Source organism: Strigops habroptila, chromosome 1 (assembly GCF_004027225.2).
Source record: "Strigops habroptila isolate Jane chromosome 1, bStrHab1.2.pri, whole genome shotgun sequence".
Taxonomy (NCBI): Eukaryota; Metazoa; Chordata; class Aves; order Psittaciformes; family Psittacidae; genus Strigops; species Strigops habroptila.
Window position 1 is genome coordinate 139813121 of NC_044277.2, and position 16106 is coordinate 139829226.

General features: G+C 40.0%; 1 protein-coding gene across 1 annotated transcript in view; it reads right to left on the reverse strand.

Annotated features, from left to right (window-relative positions):
• The window catches only part of GADL1 (glutamate decarboxylase like 1), an 83113-nt gene that overhangs the window by 11504 nt on the left and 55503 nt on the right, over positions 1 to 16106 (reverse strand).

Sequence of the window (16106 nt, forward strand, 5' to 3'; positions counted from 1 at the left end):
TAAGGTGATGGTGTCTACTATGACCCAGACTGCTACCACAAAAGCAAGGCTGCCATCTGATCTGAGCACCCCTTTCAACAAAGAAAATTATCCCCTTTCCCCCTCCATCCACTGAAATATAGGACCAATAACTATCAGTTAATATAATTGTTTTGCCTTCCTGAGACTCATTTGTTTAGAGCCTGATCTGGCCATGAAGTAAAGGTCACCAAACCCTTCCATACAAAGCCCTATCAAAGTCAACAACACTTTTGCCAAGTACATTTTGTCCCAGGACTATGTTCATTCTAGAATGTTTTCCTTTTTTTTTTTTTTCCCCTCAACTTAAATGCAACATATGTTACAAACCTCTATGCTTAAATGCATGGACAATCAGGAAACTGAAAGAACAAAGCAGGATCCCTAGGGGTTTTTTTCTTGCAGTCTGAAAAGGGTGGAAAGTGAAGGAAAAAATAATGCTTTGCACCTACAAGTATTTGCAAACTAAAGAACCAAAATATAGGTAATTATGATAAATAAATGTCTTAGCTAAATAGAACTAGACTGCTGTCAATCCCTAGATAATTTAAGGGCAGTTGGAGGGGAAAAGGCACACTGGGCTTAAAATTTAGCATCTATTTTGCAAAGATGTGTAACCTCAAAGGAATACATGGAATAAAAAACCTGCTAACCTCAGGCCTACCTTACACCGCTATAGATGCGGCTCAGCATCCAGAGCCACAGATTAAACCCTCTAATCCTGTACTCCAAATTGCTTTGAGAAATTTATTGTTTCACCAGTCTGACTAGGTATTCGCTCTGGACCATGGCAAATGCCACAATTTCCTTTAGGGCCATGGCTAACTGCAAATCATACCAAAAAGGTAAAAATGGTACAATTAGAAGGAAAAGAACAGCAGGGTGAAAAACTTGCACCTTTCTATCAGGATTCCACACTGTCATGGATATTCTTATGACAGCGCACAAAATCTTTTGATCTTTGAAAGCAGTTACGATCTACTATATAAAACTCATCCATTAAAGTGTGCTAGATTTCACTTCCTTTATTTAAAGATTTCCACAGAATTCAATAAATACAAATAATCTTCCTATAAAATTTATAAAGTCTCCAATTGACCAGTGGCTCTGGAAAAGATTCTCTGTGTTAATCAACATTCACCTACAGAAGTCTGCCATTGAAGTCACGAGGAGTTTTAGAGCTGAATTCACCCTCGGTAGAGTTAAACTAACATATTTCCTTATAACTCTATTAAATTTGAAAGGAAGGTCTAAATATCTGCTGAACGGATACCAACTTCCAGTACTTGCTACTGCTTTTAGAGGAACTCTTCTCTTTTATAAGAAATTTTGTAAGACTTGTAGATATTTCTGACCATACTGACCCCTTTGGAGAGTAACAAGAAGTTCCTCCCTTGTAGGCATGAAAAAGAAACATATTTCATCTCAATCCTCTCAAGACACCTACAGATAGAAAGGAATCTGTGCTTAAGTATCTGAAGCACAAAATGAAACCTGAAGTCCTAGAAAAAACATTGTATTTCAGTACATGTGAAGGAGCTGTATTTCCTCCCACTTGCCCCCACAAATATTTTTGACACCACTCACAATATTACATGAAATGTAAAGACTGCTTAACTGAGCAGATGATGCAAGCTACACACTTTTTCTGTGGCATTACCAGTGATCGATATTTTTCTGAACATTTCTGAAATTTCTTATCAAGGAACAATAAGGAAGGGCAGTTTCACATGAAGAAAGGATGAAGAGTGCAGGGACCAACCCTTTTTTCCTCTATTTACAAAGTCAATGTTCTCTTGAAATTTCAGAAGAGAAATGTTTGATGCAGCAGGAGGGAAGTGAAGCTCCCTTCTCCTCCTACTAAAGTTGCTGATAGGAAACAGAAGAGTGCTAACTTAATAAGTAGATACTCATTTAAGCGGAGGCAAGCTTAAGATTTATTGACCTGAGAGCAAGAGGTCAATATTTATTTAGAGAACAGTGTATCTTCATACATGGTTCTAACAGATGTTAATCCAATGTATTATTAAATCCATCCCATTATAGCTAATTAGATTGTGTGTCCTTGTGAGCCTTGTTGCCAATAATCATTAGTATTGCATGGGTCATAATTACTGGGCTTTGATAATTAAATCATATAATTTCCAGTGAAATTAAATATCTGGGGATAGAAATATTTATTTTTCTCTACCATGACTATATTACTGTATATTGGGTTCTTCCTTCATGCTGCTGGAGACCTTCCTTCCACTCTTCTGCTACGACCAGCACAGGTAAGGAATCAAAAGTTCTGTTTGCACTATGCCATTTTTTAAACTGTCTTAAAAATCTGATACTCCTAAAGCCACATCCATCTACTATTCATACACTAGGCAGGTAAGGAGCAGGGACACAAATCAGTAAGTATTTGCTGTCAGGAAAAAGAAAAAGGGAAAAGCAGTCATACTATTAAGTGAAAAATTGCTTCTATTTTGGAGTTTTACAGTGGTTTCCCCTCACTTCAATCTACTTCATAGATAAGAGGAAATAGTATAATCTCCATCTTAATCTTTGGAAGGAACTGAATCACACAGAAAGGAAATAATGACCAAGATCTTAATCACAACTCTATGCCAAAGCTGGACATCACTCAGGCTCATTAGTAAGTTAGTGAGCAGGACAGGGTATTTTTAGTGCAAATATGTCTTGCAAATACTCTTGCAGAATACATACAAACTTGTCACCTTTTGGGACGACATGGTCTTTCTTCCTGGAGAAAGCACAGCTGAACTCAGGCAGCAGGGTGCAATGCAGAGTGCCCCAGTTGCACTGCAGATGGCAGCTCCTCCAGTGGTTAGCACTCCATGCACTCACAGCGCACAGCTAGGGCTGTTCAGTGGTGTGAACTTTACTGTTGGTGAAGACTGTGTGAGGACATGAGGGGTCACAGAAAATCAAATCCTGGTTGCTTCATCCTCTTTATGCCACACACATCAGTAATATACACTACAGTCCCCAAGTTTGAGTTCTGTATATATTGACTTATACTGATCCTTTCAGCACTTTTCCATCAGGACCTGTGTTGTTTATACACAGCAGTTGCTTATTTTTTGTAAGAGTCTCGCACTTAAGGGGAGTAATATCTTGAGAGGAAGTGTTAGGGTACATTGAACTACACACCATGGGCTACCCAGAGACACAGCCTCCAGCACTGAAGGTAAAATGTGCAAAGTAGGATTTAACTCCCACCATTTTGGCAATCCAACAGCTAGACATCTGCCCTAAGCTAGTCGTCTAAGCTTTGACTTTAACTAACAGAGAAAAGGAGGCACTTCTAAGAGTGATTCACCTCATCATAGAGTAGGCATCTAAGACAGATGGGCTCAGTTTGGAAAAGCTCCTCTCCTCCTTGATGGGCTTCAGTGGAAGACCTCTGCCTAAGTCTTAGGTGGCTAAAGCAAGGGAAGATGAAGTCTATGCTGACAGTTCATCTTTAAGATATCTAAAATCCATATTTATCTGCTGTTTTCTAGGCTATGGAACCGCTGGATAGGCCCAAATACTGCACTGGTCACAATGTAAAAGGGAGGATATCCAGAGTAGAGGCAGAATCAAGGGGAACCAAGTGCTCTTACAGCAACATAGTGAATGTGCATTAGGTGATGTGATTAAAGGCTAACCACAGAGAACACAAAGACCGAGCAAGAATCAGAGAAATACCAACAAGCAGAAGAACCCCAGTAACCTCAAGGTACCAGCAATTCGATAAAGTCAGTTTCTAAGACCAGCTACCAAAGAGACCACAACATGCATGTATTTACTCCACAAGATTTCAGTTCTTACCAGTCAAAGAGAATTTGGTTGTTCACACTGTTCATGTCTGTATGACTGCTATATGTGTTTATGCAGGTGCCAGTAAAGACAGTGCTCTGTGTGTTGATCTGTTCAGCCAGCTGTGTGTATATCATGTATTGTGTGTGTGTGCATGCACACATGTGTGCACCAGTTGGAATACGTGTACTCACTGGACTTGGGGACAGGCAGCCACAGTGGCCTCATACCTGTCGTGCTGGAAATGGAGGAATGCTCCTGGGTCCCAAAGGCACCTGGATTCAGCCACATGCTGACATTGCACTGAATTGCCACTGCTCTGAAGTCTTTTCTACGGTTGACAACTGACAGTTTTCACTGAACCGGTGGGGGCATGTGCTTTGAATCATTTTCTATATGTAAGAACTTATTTGCATTTGATCCCAGAAGCATCCCATTGGTCCCACACATGCATACTGATCATGAGAAAACTCTGTGTTTGGGGTGGAGGTTCATCTAGCATGAACTTAAAATGGAACTTCAAACTAGGATTAAATCCACATATGCTTTTACCTCGTTATCCTATCGTATGTTAAGTTCTTTAAGATCAAAAACTTAAAATGCACAGAATGAGATAATGTGAGGTTTGCATTTCTGATTCTGTTTGAGGAAGAGCCATCTTTAACCAAGAACAGTTGTGAAAATACGTGCTAACACCATACTAAGGCTGTGCCTCAGCTCTCTTGACGCTATTTCCCTTCTACATTCAGAGACGGTTTTTATAAGTTTAGTTCATACGAATCCTTTTGGTGCACTGCTGCCAAGATGGCTATGTGTACATGCAAAGATCTATTTTTCATCTATACACAGATTATTTGCATGCATATATTACATGCATGCAAGTGTATACATGCAGCTGTGTAGGACCAATTTAGGACAAAAGTTGGAGTGGCAGTGGACTCCTCTAAAAAACCAAACCACAAACAAGAAACAAGCCAAAGAAAAACTCTATCTAGTATGTGGCACAACCTCCATCTTTCCAAAGTGCTACAGAGCACTCTTCCCATTTAAGATGGCTACAGGCTACTGCCCTCCTACAAGCTTCAAACTCTTGTTATTTTACTTCCCTCAGATGATTCTCATTATAACCAGGCTGAGTGCTGAGTTAAGAAGTCAGTGTATGAATCATATCATCAACTTAGTTGTCTGGAATCTTTCTTTTCCATGCTTTTCCTCATTGCTACACAGATCACCAGTGTAAAACATGTTGTAGCTGCATCCAATTTCCTTTTGCTCTTTTTAACCCTACAATTGCCTGTGAGCAGATACTTATTTACTGTTATCAGCTTCCTAACCACTGATGATCTGTGTCTTCACTGCCTGCCTTGCAGAAGTTGCAAAGAGGTTATTTAACTTGAGGTTATTGCCCAAGGAGGATCTCTTTATCCAGCTTCTGGGATAAGGCCTCAGTATTGAGTGTCCGTGTTTGGCTCAGGAAGAAAAAAGACAGCTCTCAATTTAAGCCTAATTTAAGCCATGCTATCGCTCCATGCACCATCAGATCTCCACTTTTCCATAAGCGAAGGTGGTTCCACAGCACTGTCTCTTTTGCCACAGCCCTGTCTCTTTTGCCACAGCCATTCCCTGTGGGACCTCCTCCCGCGCTAGAGCAGTGAGAGGGCTGGTTCCACCAGCTTTAATCCTGTCAGAGAAAGGATGCATATACGAGAGTGGCTCTGAACATTAGTCTTGAGACAGGCTTCTGCTGCATTGCTTACAGACGTATACAGAGGACAAGAAAAAACCTCCCAGCTCCCAGCTATTAAGACTTACTATTTATGTGACACTCTCAACTGTTTATTTGAACTATGCTGTTGGTCTATAATGTCTATAGTAAAGTCCAGCATGTTGTACAATAACATCTTAAGAATTCCATGTGTTGTACCTTCCTGTACCATTGATATTTTCTACATAGCATCACTCTACACAGTATTATACTACCTTTCCCCATGTCCCTAATCTGTCAAAGTCCATCCACCAATTTCCACCCCTGAAAATCATACCTTGATTTTTTAGTAAAAGGAATATTTTTGACTTATTCTCTCCAGTGGAATGCATTTTTACAGTTACAGAATCCAAAGTCTTGCAATCTTTCCTTTTGAAGGCAGTAGTATTCCCAAGGTACAGGATTAGAGCAGCTTTTATACTTTCAGGGTGGGTAATATGGAAATGGTTTCTCCTTGGTTTGTTTTTAATCTTATGAAAAATTTCTAATTATATTTTCAGAGTAGTACCTTCTCTTTTCCATTACTACCTTGTATTAACTGCTGGTAATCAACTTGTACAGTCAGAGACTCATTTCAGTCTGCAGCAACTTTTTTAAGAACTGATATATTTGAATTCCTGCATTGTGGAAACAAAAGTAAGCCCAGCTTGAAGTTATGGGCTACTTTATGAATATCTTCTGATTGCACAGGCAGAAGTACTTCCTATATATTTATCAAACAACTGATTTAAAAATCACAGTTCCAACTGAATATATTAATTTAGCAGCGCCACTAAACACTTTCATTTCTACCTTAATCTTTAATAGGATTCTGCTAAACAGATTAATCATTCATGGACAGAGAAAAAAGTTTAAAACTTGGCAGGAATAACGGTCAGTCTCATGTGCTTTCATTTTCCACTGTCAGCTGTTAAGTCTGGGAAGCAGAGGAGAGCACACAACTTGGGCTGCTTTTGATCACCATCTAGTGCATGAAATAAGGAACTGCACAGATTTAAGGAGTCACGGATTTAAAGTTAAGCAGCAGTAGAAATAACAGTTCTTTTCGTCATTTCTACAAGACCTCAGATAGGCTTAGTGAATATGAAAAATCAGGAAATTCCAGATGCCCATTGCTGCCTGATGAAAGCCAGATGTTTCATGATGACACTGTTTTCTAGTAGTCTGTGTCTATGATGGCCTAGGGATATAAAGAAAGCAAGACTTGCATAGTGAAGTAGTATCTTTTTCAGGCCAAATTACTTAGTGATAAAAAGCAACATGCTTTCAGGCAAGGAGTCCTTTCATCAAGTTTCTGTGTCTTTTCCAGGTGCCTGTTACATTCATTTCATAGCTGTCTGATTTTTATCAAGACTGTCAGGAATACTATTTGCAAAATCTTTTACTTACAAAAAAGAATTGTGTGTGTTGTTATAACTAAAACCCACATTCTGATTGTGCTTCAACACTCCATGCAGTGGGGACTTCAAGGCCAGTAAATCAGTAAGACAACTGGATTTGTCCATCCACTGGGGATGAAAGACCATGGCAGCTTTATGTTTTGATCATTGCAGGTGACTCAGAATATCTTGGGACAATGCTTTCCAACAGCAGTGGCCTGGCAAGGTCAGATCTCAGCAAATAGCCTTGCCTTTCAGCAGTGACTCAACATATGCTGTGACTCAACAACAGAAATTCAGTATCTTCACACTGAGGAACTTAAAAAGGCTAAAATAAACAAAATCCACATCTCTACTGAAACAGGGTCATACCTTCAATATTAATAAAAATATTGTAAATTTTCAAAGATTAGCAGGAGGAATTTCAGAAGACACTTGGAAAACTCCTTTTCCTAACCGCTGATAATCTGTCTCTTCACTGCCTGCCTCACAGGAGTTGCAAAGAGATACAAATATTTAACTTGAGATTATTGTAGACAGCAGAAAAGCCTTCTTTTTAAATAGAAAAATACTACTTCCTTCCCTCCCCCCTCCCCCATTTTGTTGTGAGGCCAGGTCAAGGAGCAGGCAAAGATAGTTCAGCACCATGATCACTATTATACATAAGCCTACAATCACTATTATGCAATATCTACACCCATGCTAAAATCCACATAGAGCAGCTAGCCAGAAGGGGTGTCATTAGATATCACTTCACATCTGAAATTCAGACCATCAGCTGAGTTATCACTCAGGGATTTAAAAAATTAAAATAAATAAATAAATAAATAAATAAAAACACAACAAAAAAAACCAAAACCCAAAAAAAACCCAAAAACCCAACCAAAACCAAAAAAAAAAAAAAACAACAAAAAAACCACACAAAAAGGGAAAGAAAAAATGAAACTCCACTCAACTGCTGTTAAAACTGTATCCTAACTCCTCAAACATTACTGGATTCAGACCCTAGTGAACATAAGGGCTGAATATAGGACACTCAAATGCCTTGGAAGAACAGAACTGTAAAATCTTTATAAGTAATTTCATATTTTATTAGGCACTGACCTCTCAGTGGTAATTATTCAAAATATCTTATTCAAAATGACTTTCTACTGTAAACCCTGTAAACAATAGATAATTTTATACAAAGGATTTAAAAAAAGAAAGAAAGAAAGAAATGAAAGAAAAAGCTAGTGCTGCCTGGAAAGTAGGAGATAACTCATGCCTGCTACAGTTGATTCTTTAACAGCTCATGCCTCCAAAACAGAGCTGGCAGTATTACTGAGGAAATTATGTTGATTTAAGAACTGGAAGAAATTTCCTCCCTTTCTCAAACATCGGGTTTTTTTTTTTCCTGACTGCGCCAAATAGAGATTAGCAATGTTCGCACTAATTAGCAGATCCACCCTATTACTGTTGTTCTGGTGCCCCCCAATGGTCTCCTGGCTTTACTACTAGCTACGGCCCAAAAACCTCGTTTGGAAAAGCGATGCTCCAGATGAAATCCCCAAATGCACACATAGCTGTTCATATGGCTGGACCCGAGTGAGCACCGAGCCCTAACACAGCTACCGACACTGCACTTTTCCCGTACGTGGTGCCCCGAGCTGGGCAAGCAGGGCAGGTCCTCCGTCCAGGCACTAACCACCATCCCAAACCACTTCCAGCAGAGCACTTTGGGCTTGAGCAGTGAGCCCTCCAAGCCCACCCAACTACCTCGTAGGTACTGTTGATTGCATAAATCACCCAGATTCACAAGCACAGATACTACTTCCAGGGTGTCTGTAGAAAACCGCATTATATTAATCAAGCTGAGGCATCAGTTAAGCAGGTAAGGCACATAGATACCCAGCACTGGCTGTGCTTTCCCTCCCTTCCACAGACACTGTATCCCGTTGTCACATGCACTGACCTAGCACGTCCAGACAGTCCCCATTTCATACAACAATCAGTTTTGCACAGCAACGCATCCTGTCCCAACTCACCAGCACAGATGGCATGGACCCAGTATGACACATCTTCACTTCCAACCATATCATCACAGAGATATTAATCACTGGTCTATCAATCAGCAGTTCCTTCTGTGAACCAATCACAACCTGACTATGCTCACTGTAGCCAAAGGAAAAGGATGGTCCCGATCACAAAGAGTGTTTCAAAAGACAATTTCAAAAAAACTTCAGGCGGAAGAGACAGATGAAAGCTTAAAGCTCTTTAAAAAGAGATTAGATAGCCAAAAGCTGCAATCCTTCAATCAAGAAAGGCAGCTTTATCTAAAAGCCCATCCTGGTTTATTGGCAAAGTGAAGATAGCAAAGCAATATTTAACAAGTTGAAAGGGGGAAGTGGATCAGATAGCAATCAATACAAATGTGACAGGGAGAAAATTCATCAGAAGGAAAAGTCCTGTCCTTGATTGACAGGACTAAGGAAAGAAGAAACACTTTAGTATGTACATTAGGGACAAGCGAAGCCCTATGTATGGTTAATCATCATTAAAAATGCAGGCAAGGCAGAGGTGTTCAATAAGCTTTCAATTTTGGTAGGGAGGGATTCCCGACACAAATCTGATGAACTTTCCAAGCCATCAGCAGAAATTAGGATGTTAAAGATCTACTGAGGGCAAATTTTCAGATCTACAGGCCTGGATGGCTTCTACCCAAGATTAAAAAAGGCTCACTGAATCTAATTTTGAGGATAGCATGGAAATTTCAGAAAGCAAGCACCGGTATTAGAAGTGGTAAGGAGAAAGACCTAGTGAAATAAGGACGGTTAAACCAGTAGAACACAAAGTTAAAAAAAAAAAATTAAAAATACTCGTACTGGGTTTAATTTACAACGAATTAAAGGGTAAGAATATATAGACATTTTAAAATTGGTAGAAACATTTAAAATTTAGTCTTTTGTGTTCAGTTACATTTATATCTTTGCCAAACACCATTTTTTGGGTCAGCCTGTCTTCATTATTTTGCTGATACTACAAGTTTTCTTGATGATTTACTTGCACTTACAGCATTAATAAGAAAGTCTTACACAAGCCATTTAGATGAAAAATAGCAGGAAGAATTCACACAGCAAAGCACAAAAAAAATTAGGACCACACAATAGCAATACAGTAAAACTAAGCAAGATTTGAATAACTAGCATATCTCCACATGTAGTAAATAGGGTGTCAATCAAATGGTGCTGCTAGCAACGCTCCACAGAGATCAAGATTAGCCTTGATGATAATCCTCATTGTTGGTTTTCTGGAAGTCAATAAAGGACAGCTGATACCATTTGCAATTGAGAGACTCGCAAAAGGAGAAAAGGGAGGAAAACAAGCCACTGCACAGACCTGGAGGGCAAAAACCTGCTCTAGCAATAGCTTTTTTATACAGCCAAAACTTAAGTTGTGCATGTGAGAAAAAAACACAGCTCAAAATGGATGAGTATGCTAAAAACAGTGACTCAGAAAAGACTGTAGCAGTCAACAATAAAACAAAATTCATTTGAGCTTCAGGTCACGTATCAGAAATCAAGAATCCTTCCTAGCAAGAAACTGACTTCTCTGCGATGGCTTTCACTCTATGTAAGAGACAAAATCAGCTTTTAAAAGTTCTATCAAGAGACAGACTACAAAGGTTTATAATTAGGTCACTTATGTGGACACTTTAAAACAGTCAGATCTTAGGACCACTGGTTAATCTGGGATGTCAGTCTGTTTTCCATGGGACAATAGGGGAAAAAAAAGGGGGGAGGAGGGGCCAAACTAACAACAATAACAAAATCCCATAAAATGTTCTGACAATTTATTTTGTTCTTGAAACAGTCATTTATACCCACAAGAGAAGTTTTCATTTCAAGCATTCGTCATCACAACATATGTATTTTACACAGTCCCATCAGCTTGAGCTCCCAAAGAAATACAGTGAAAGAAAAAAGTTAATATGTTCCACAGTTTTATAAACAAGTGCACAGGCATTAAAGAGGTAATTTTATGCCCACATGCGTAAACTCAGGTGCTGGCAAACAGTACCTGAGTTCACTTCTTTTTTTATGGACATAATGAAAAACTGGAAGGATGCTGATGACAGCCACAGAAATGATTCAATGGCTAATGAAGACTTAAAGATGTGAATCTGTTTAGTTTATCAATAAAAGAACGAGAGGTGACTTGATGATAGTTTACGTGCATGTGAAAAGAGGAATATAGAGTACAGAAAGCTATTTTTGTGTGAAAAGGTTTTTTTTTCACCACCTTTTCTCCTCCCTTCTCAATCAATCTCCTTTCATACAAGAAGTCTAATTAGCCATTGAAAAAAAGTGCCAAGGAAAATGGTAGTTTTACCATTCCTTGATATTTTCCAGTCAAGAATAGATGCCTTTCTAGAAATTTGCTTATGCAAAAGTCACCAGACTACCCAGAGAAAAATCCTTAAAATACAGAGGTGGCCAAGTAATTCCTTTTGTCCTTATGCTCTTTGTGATCATAGGCTTTAGTTTTATGGCTAGATGCAAATCAGCTGCAAACATGTAAATTAGTTTGTTTATTTTCACAATTCAGATGCAGCAACCTGAAGCTGTAGTTAAATAATGGCTAAAACATTCCTGTCTGGCAGGCACAATTCTGTTTCAGTGTACTTTCAAGGGGAAAAGGTAAAGCCAGCTGATGCCTTCCCACAGATCTCCAGACTGACTGCAGCTGGCTGATCTGGTCTGCCCAAAGGAGGGGAAGCAGACACCTCCACCCCCTGTTGTGATGCATCTCTCCCAGCACACCTGGGTCTGCTTAGAGAGTAAGAGCACAAGTACTGTACTGGTAAAGAGCTGCTGCTGCAGGAAGCAGCAGGAAAAGACAGAGGAAGCGGGGAATAGTAGGGAAAGTACAACAGCTTTATTGGTCTTCTTTGGCAGAGAGCATGCTTTCCCCTGTGGCACTCGCAGTCCTATTCTGCTACCCAAAAAAATGCCTTTTGGAATACCAGGAATAAAGTAAGGATGCTCCATGCACTACTGCTCTTTAAAAAAAAAAGCTACATAAGCTGTCCAACATAAGCAGAAGTGTAAAGCCATAACTGTTTCATTCGTATCCTAAAAAAGTCCCCACTAAACAAAAGAGGTTTTGATCAAATTATTTGTAAACCCAGATATGTTTGTCATTCTTTTCTAGAAATGCTACATATGCCCAAGACCATATTCTTTGCAACTCCACCCAACATAGGAGTTTCCCACTTCCACCTGATTTAACAAATTCAATGAAATATTTCCCCAGATAGGTTAAGCCTGTGTTGAAATCGTCACTTCTATTACAGACTACAGTAGAAGTTTATCTTTCCTGCAAGGTAAAATAAAGGCTTAAACTGTTAAGCAGCTTCTGTTTTCTGGCTGATAAGGCAGAAAGATATCTTACCTTGTTTTCCATCAAATACATAGCACCTCATGCTGTAGGGGTCCATTAATTAAGGGCAAAACTCAAAGATTTTATTTTCCTTCTGTCCATTTCCCCATAAAATGACCAAAAAAAAGAAAAAAAATTAGATCACTGTGCTATTTATCTTGTCATCGCTATTATTGCACTACAGCAAATTCATTGCTGTTATTTATTAAACATGTCAAAACCAACAGAATGCTAGAAAACACTTGGTTCATTCAGAAACCACAGCAAGAACCAGCTGGCAGGCCAGAACGGCCATGATGCCACTGGAAAGATTTGTAACTGAAGGAATCTTTATGGTGTAGTGTAGAAAGGGTTTGTCTAAAAAGCCGCCACCCACAGACCACACTAGCACTCATTACTCATTCATGAGATAGTCATTTAGCCCACCTGCAATTTCTGATATTCAAGTACCTTTATAAGATATGTAAAGTATTCAGAGAAGCTCCTGTTACCACACCTTGCAGAGGGAGAGGCTGCACTTAAAAAGATGCCAACCAAGAAGTGGTGGCTTCCGTTTCACATTGCAGTTTTGCCGTGTACAAAAGCAGGAAAAATCATTCACTAACAATTACACAACTGATGAAAGTAATTTTTGTCTGGCCGTGCTCTTTGCTTTCACTCTTACTGAGATTAATCCTATGCAAAGGACCAATGGGAGGGGCAGATGTTTATTTTTATTTTACACATATCCTTCAACATTGAAATATCAATTATTAGCAGGGTTTAGGAATATGTATAACCATCGTGGATCCAGCCAGGGGCTCTTCCAGGCAGTCACCTCATCAATCCCTAGTGCACACTAAAATGTTCACTGCAAGTGCTCATCTAAGAGTCATCTGTTATTTCCTCATTTGCATTCCTCAGTCATCACTCTATTTAATTCAAACTCCCACCATATAACAGAAAAGATAAAACTCCTGATTCTCTGAACTGTATATCTAAATCCTCACAGCTCAGACAGCTGCAGGAAGGGCAGTCCAGGAGCAGCTTACAGGCACAAGGTGAAACGATGTGGTGAAACAATGATGGTCCTCACGGATCACCATTGCTCACCATGAGACAGGACTGATCTGGGCTGCATGGCTGCCTTGCTACCTCTAACCCTGAGGGCTCCACATGAGACAGTGTTCCCAACACCAGCGCAGTTCTGCTACAGTCACACCATGCAGCCCGGGCACAGGAGCCCAGCAACCACAACCTAAGAAAGGACCAAGGGTCTCAGTTTGGCCAGGCATCCTACAGTTTCATTCCAAGATATTCTTTTTTTCTGTCAGTAGGATGTTGCAAAAGTCAATCTTCCTTCCACCATCTACACACAGGAATAGAATTTATCCCTTGTTCAAACCACAGAGCACCAAGTCCACAAAAGCCTTCTGTGACTCCTTTTTTCCTGAGACAAGACTATATATCCTCCCCATACCTACACAATACCACCTGTGTAGCCCCTGAGTAGCAAATTATTGCATTCTCATCATCAAGGGACCAGTTAGAATCCTTCAGAGCACCCCAGGGCTTCTCATATGAAAGAAGTAAATTCAGAGCTGGCTTGTGGACCAGCTCCATAGACACGGAGAACACGTTCAGTGCCCCTGTGGGACCATTCTGCAGGCACCCAGCAGAGAGGAGACAGCAGAGAATTGAGAGTACTAGAGACACTCTGAAACGCTAATGCCTCTGAATGACTGTTTTTCTAATTTACAGAAAATTAGGAGGTGGAAAGGGAAGAAAAGGGAGTTCATTGTTCCCCCAAATGCCAGATAAAGTAATTTTAGTCAGTGCATTAAAATATGATAACCATTTGTTAGAAAAAGAAAATACGATGGGGGAAGAGACAGCTTTTATTTAGGTAAAATCTGAGCACAGAACGAAACTTCTAGTGACCTGAAGTCTCCAGTACTTAGACATTCCTTGTATGCTTCAATTATTGAATTCCCCAGTGATGTGTATTAGGTTTCATCCTGATCCACAGGCTATTAAACATGATCTATGACACTTCCAGAAAAAGCCACAGTTTGGAGTTCAGCCTGTAACTCAAAACTTTTTTTTTCCCCTTCCATCATTGGTTATTAACGTGAACTGGGAGAGCATAATGAAGGGGTGCACAGATATGCGGAAACACAGCGCTGCTTTAGAAGAACATAGTGCATAGGGTCAACTAGAACTAAATTAACTGTGCTGAGTGTCTTCAAACTTTGTTTTCTTATTAAAAGCAGTTTTCTTCACAGGCAGGCACAAAAGGCCATTTAAAATATTAGTCAATATGTTCTAACTCCAAAATGTAGCAAAGGAAAGGAAGAGTAATTAGTCCTATTCAAGCAGAGGAAAATATATGCTGTTTGGGCAAACAAGTACCATGTAGCCAGGAATCTGGATGCACTATCTGAAACCAACAAAATAAATCAAGAGTATAGCAACTTGCTGTAGCTCAGAATGGGAAACATTTGACTGTAAATAGCTAAGAATGCATACTATATTTTTGTCAGGGAATAAACCATAGATTTAGAGGTCACCATTTCTTGGAAAGTATATATTTGTAAGGAATAAAGTTGTGTTTGCTTTGTAGGGTTGTGGGTTTGGGTTTTGGTGGGGCTTCTTGTTTGGGTTTTTTGGAGTTCTTTCCTCCCTAAAGTACCCAAAGACTATCCAGATAGCAAGAATGTTGACCATGTGTTAAGAGAACCTGGAACATGCAGGCAACAGAAGCTGGAGAAATGGGCTGACAAGAACCTCATGAAGTTCAATGAGAAATGCCAAATCCTGCACCTGGGGAGGAACAACCCCCTGCACCAATAAATGCTGGGGGCCATCCAGCTGGAAAGCAGCTTGGCAGAAAAGGACCTGGGGGTCTTGGTGGCCACCAGGTTGACTGCGAGCCAGCAATGTGCCCTTGTAGCAAAGCAGGCTGATGGTATCCTGGGCTGCATTAGAATGTTGACAGAAGGTTGGTGGAGGTGATCGTTTCCCTTTACTCAGCATTGGAGAGGCCACGCCTGGAGTACTGTGTCCAGTTCTGGGCTCCCCAGTACAAGAGAGACATGAACATATTGGCGAGAGTCCAAGGGCCACAAAGATGGTCAGGGTACTGCAGCATCTCTCCTTTGAGGAAAGGCTGAGAGAGTGGGGACTGTTCAGCCTAAAGAAAAGAAGTCTTGGGAGGAATCTTAATGTATGTAAATACCTGAAGGGAGGGTGCAAAGATGACAGATCCAGGCTCTTTTCAGTGGTGCCCAGTGATAGGACCAGAAGCAGTTGGCAACTGAAATACTGGAGGTTCTCTCTGAACATCAGGAAACACTTTTTCACTGTGAGGTTGACTGAGCACTTCATGGGTTACCCAAGGAGGTTATGGAGTCTCTATCCTTAGAGATATTCACAAGCTGCTTGGACGTGGTCCTGGGCAACCAACTCTAGGTGTGCCTGCTTGAACAGAGGGCTTGACAAGAGGTCCCTTCCAATCTAAACTGTTCTGCGATTCTGTTAACAAGTTTTTCTGAGAACCTAGTTACTGCAGTAATACTATGCCCTATTCCACCCTCTCCCTTTCCAAGAATAATTTTCATTTATATGATCCCAATATATACATAAACATATACATGTGTATGCATAAGCACACACACATCTACATTCAAAAATTGCATATGAACAGTTATAAAAAGTCTCACAATGTTGCATTACAA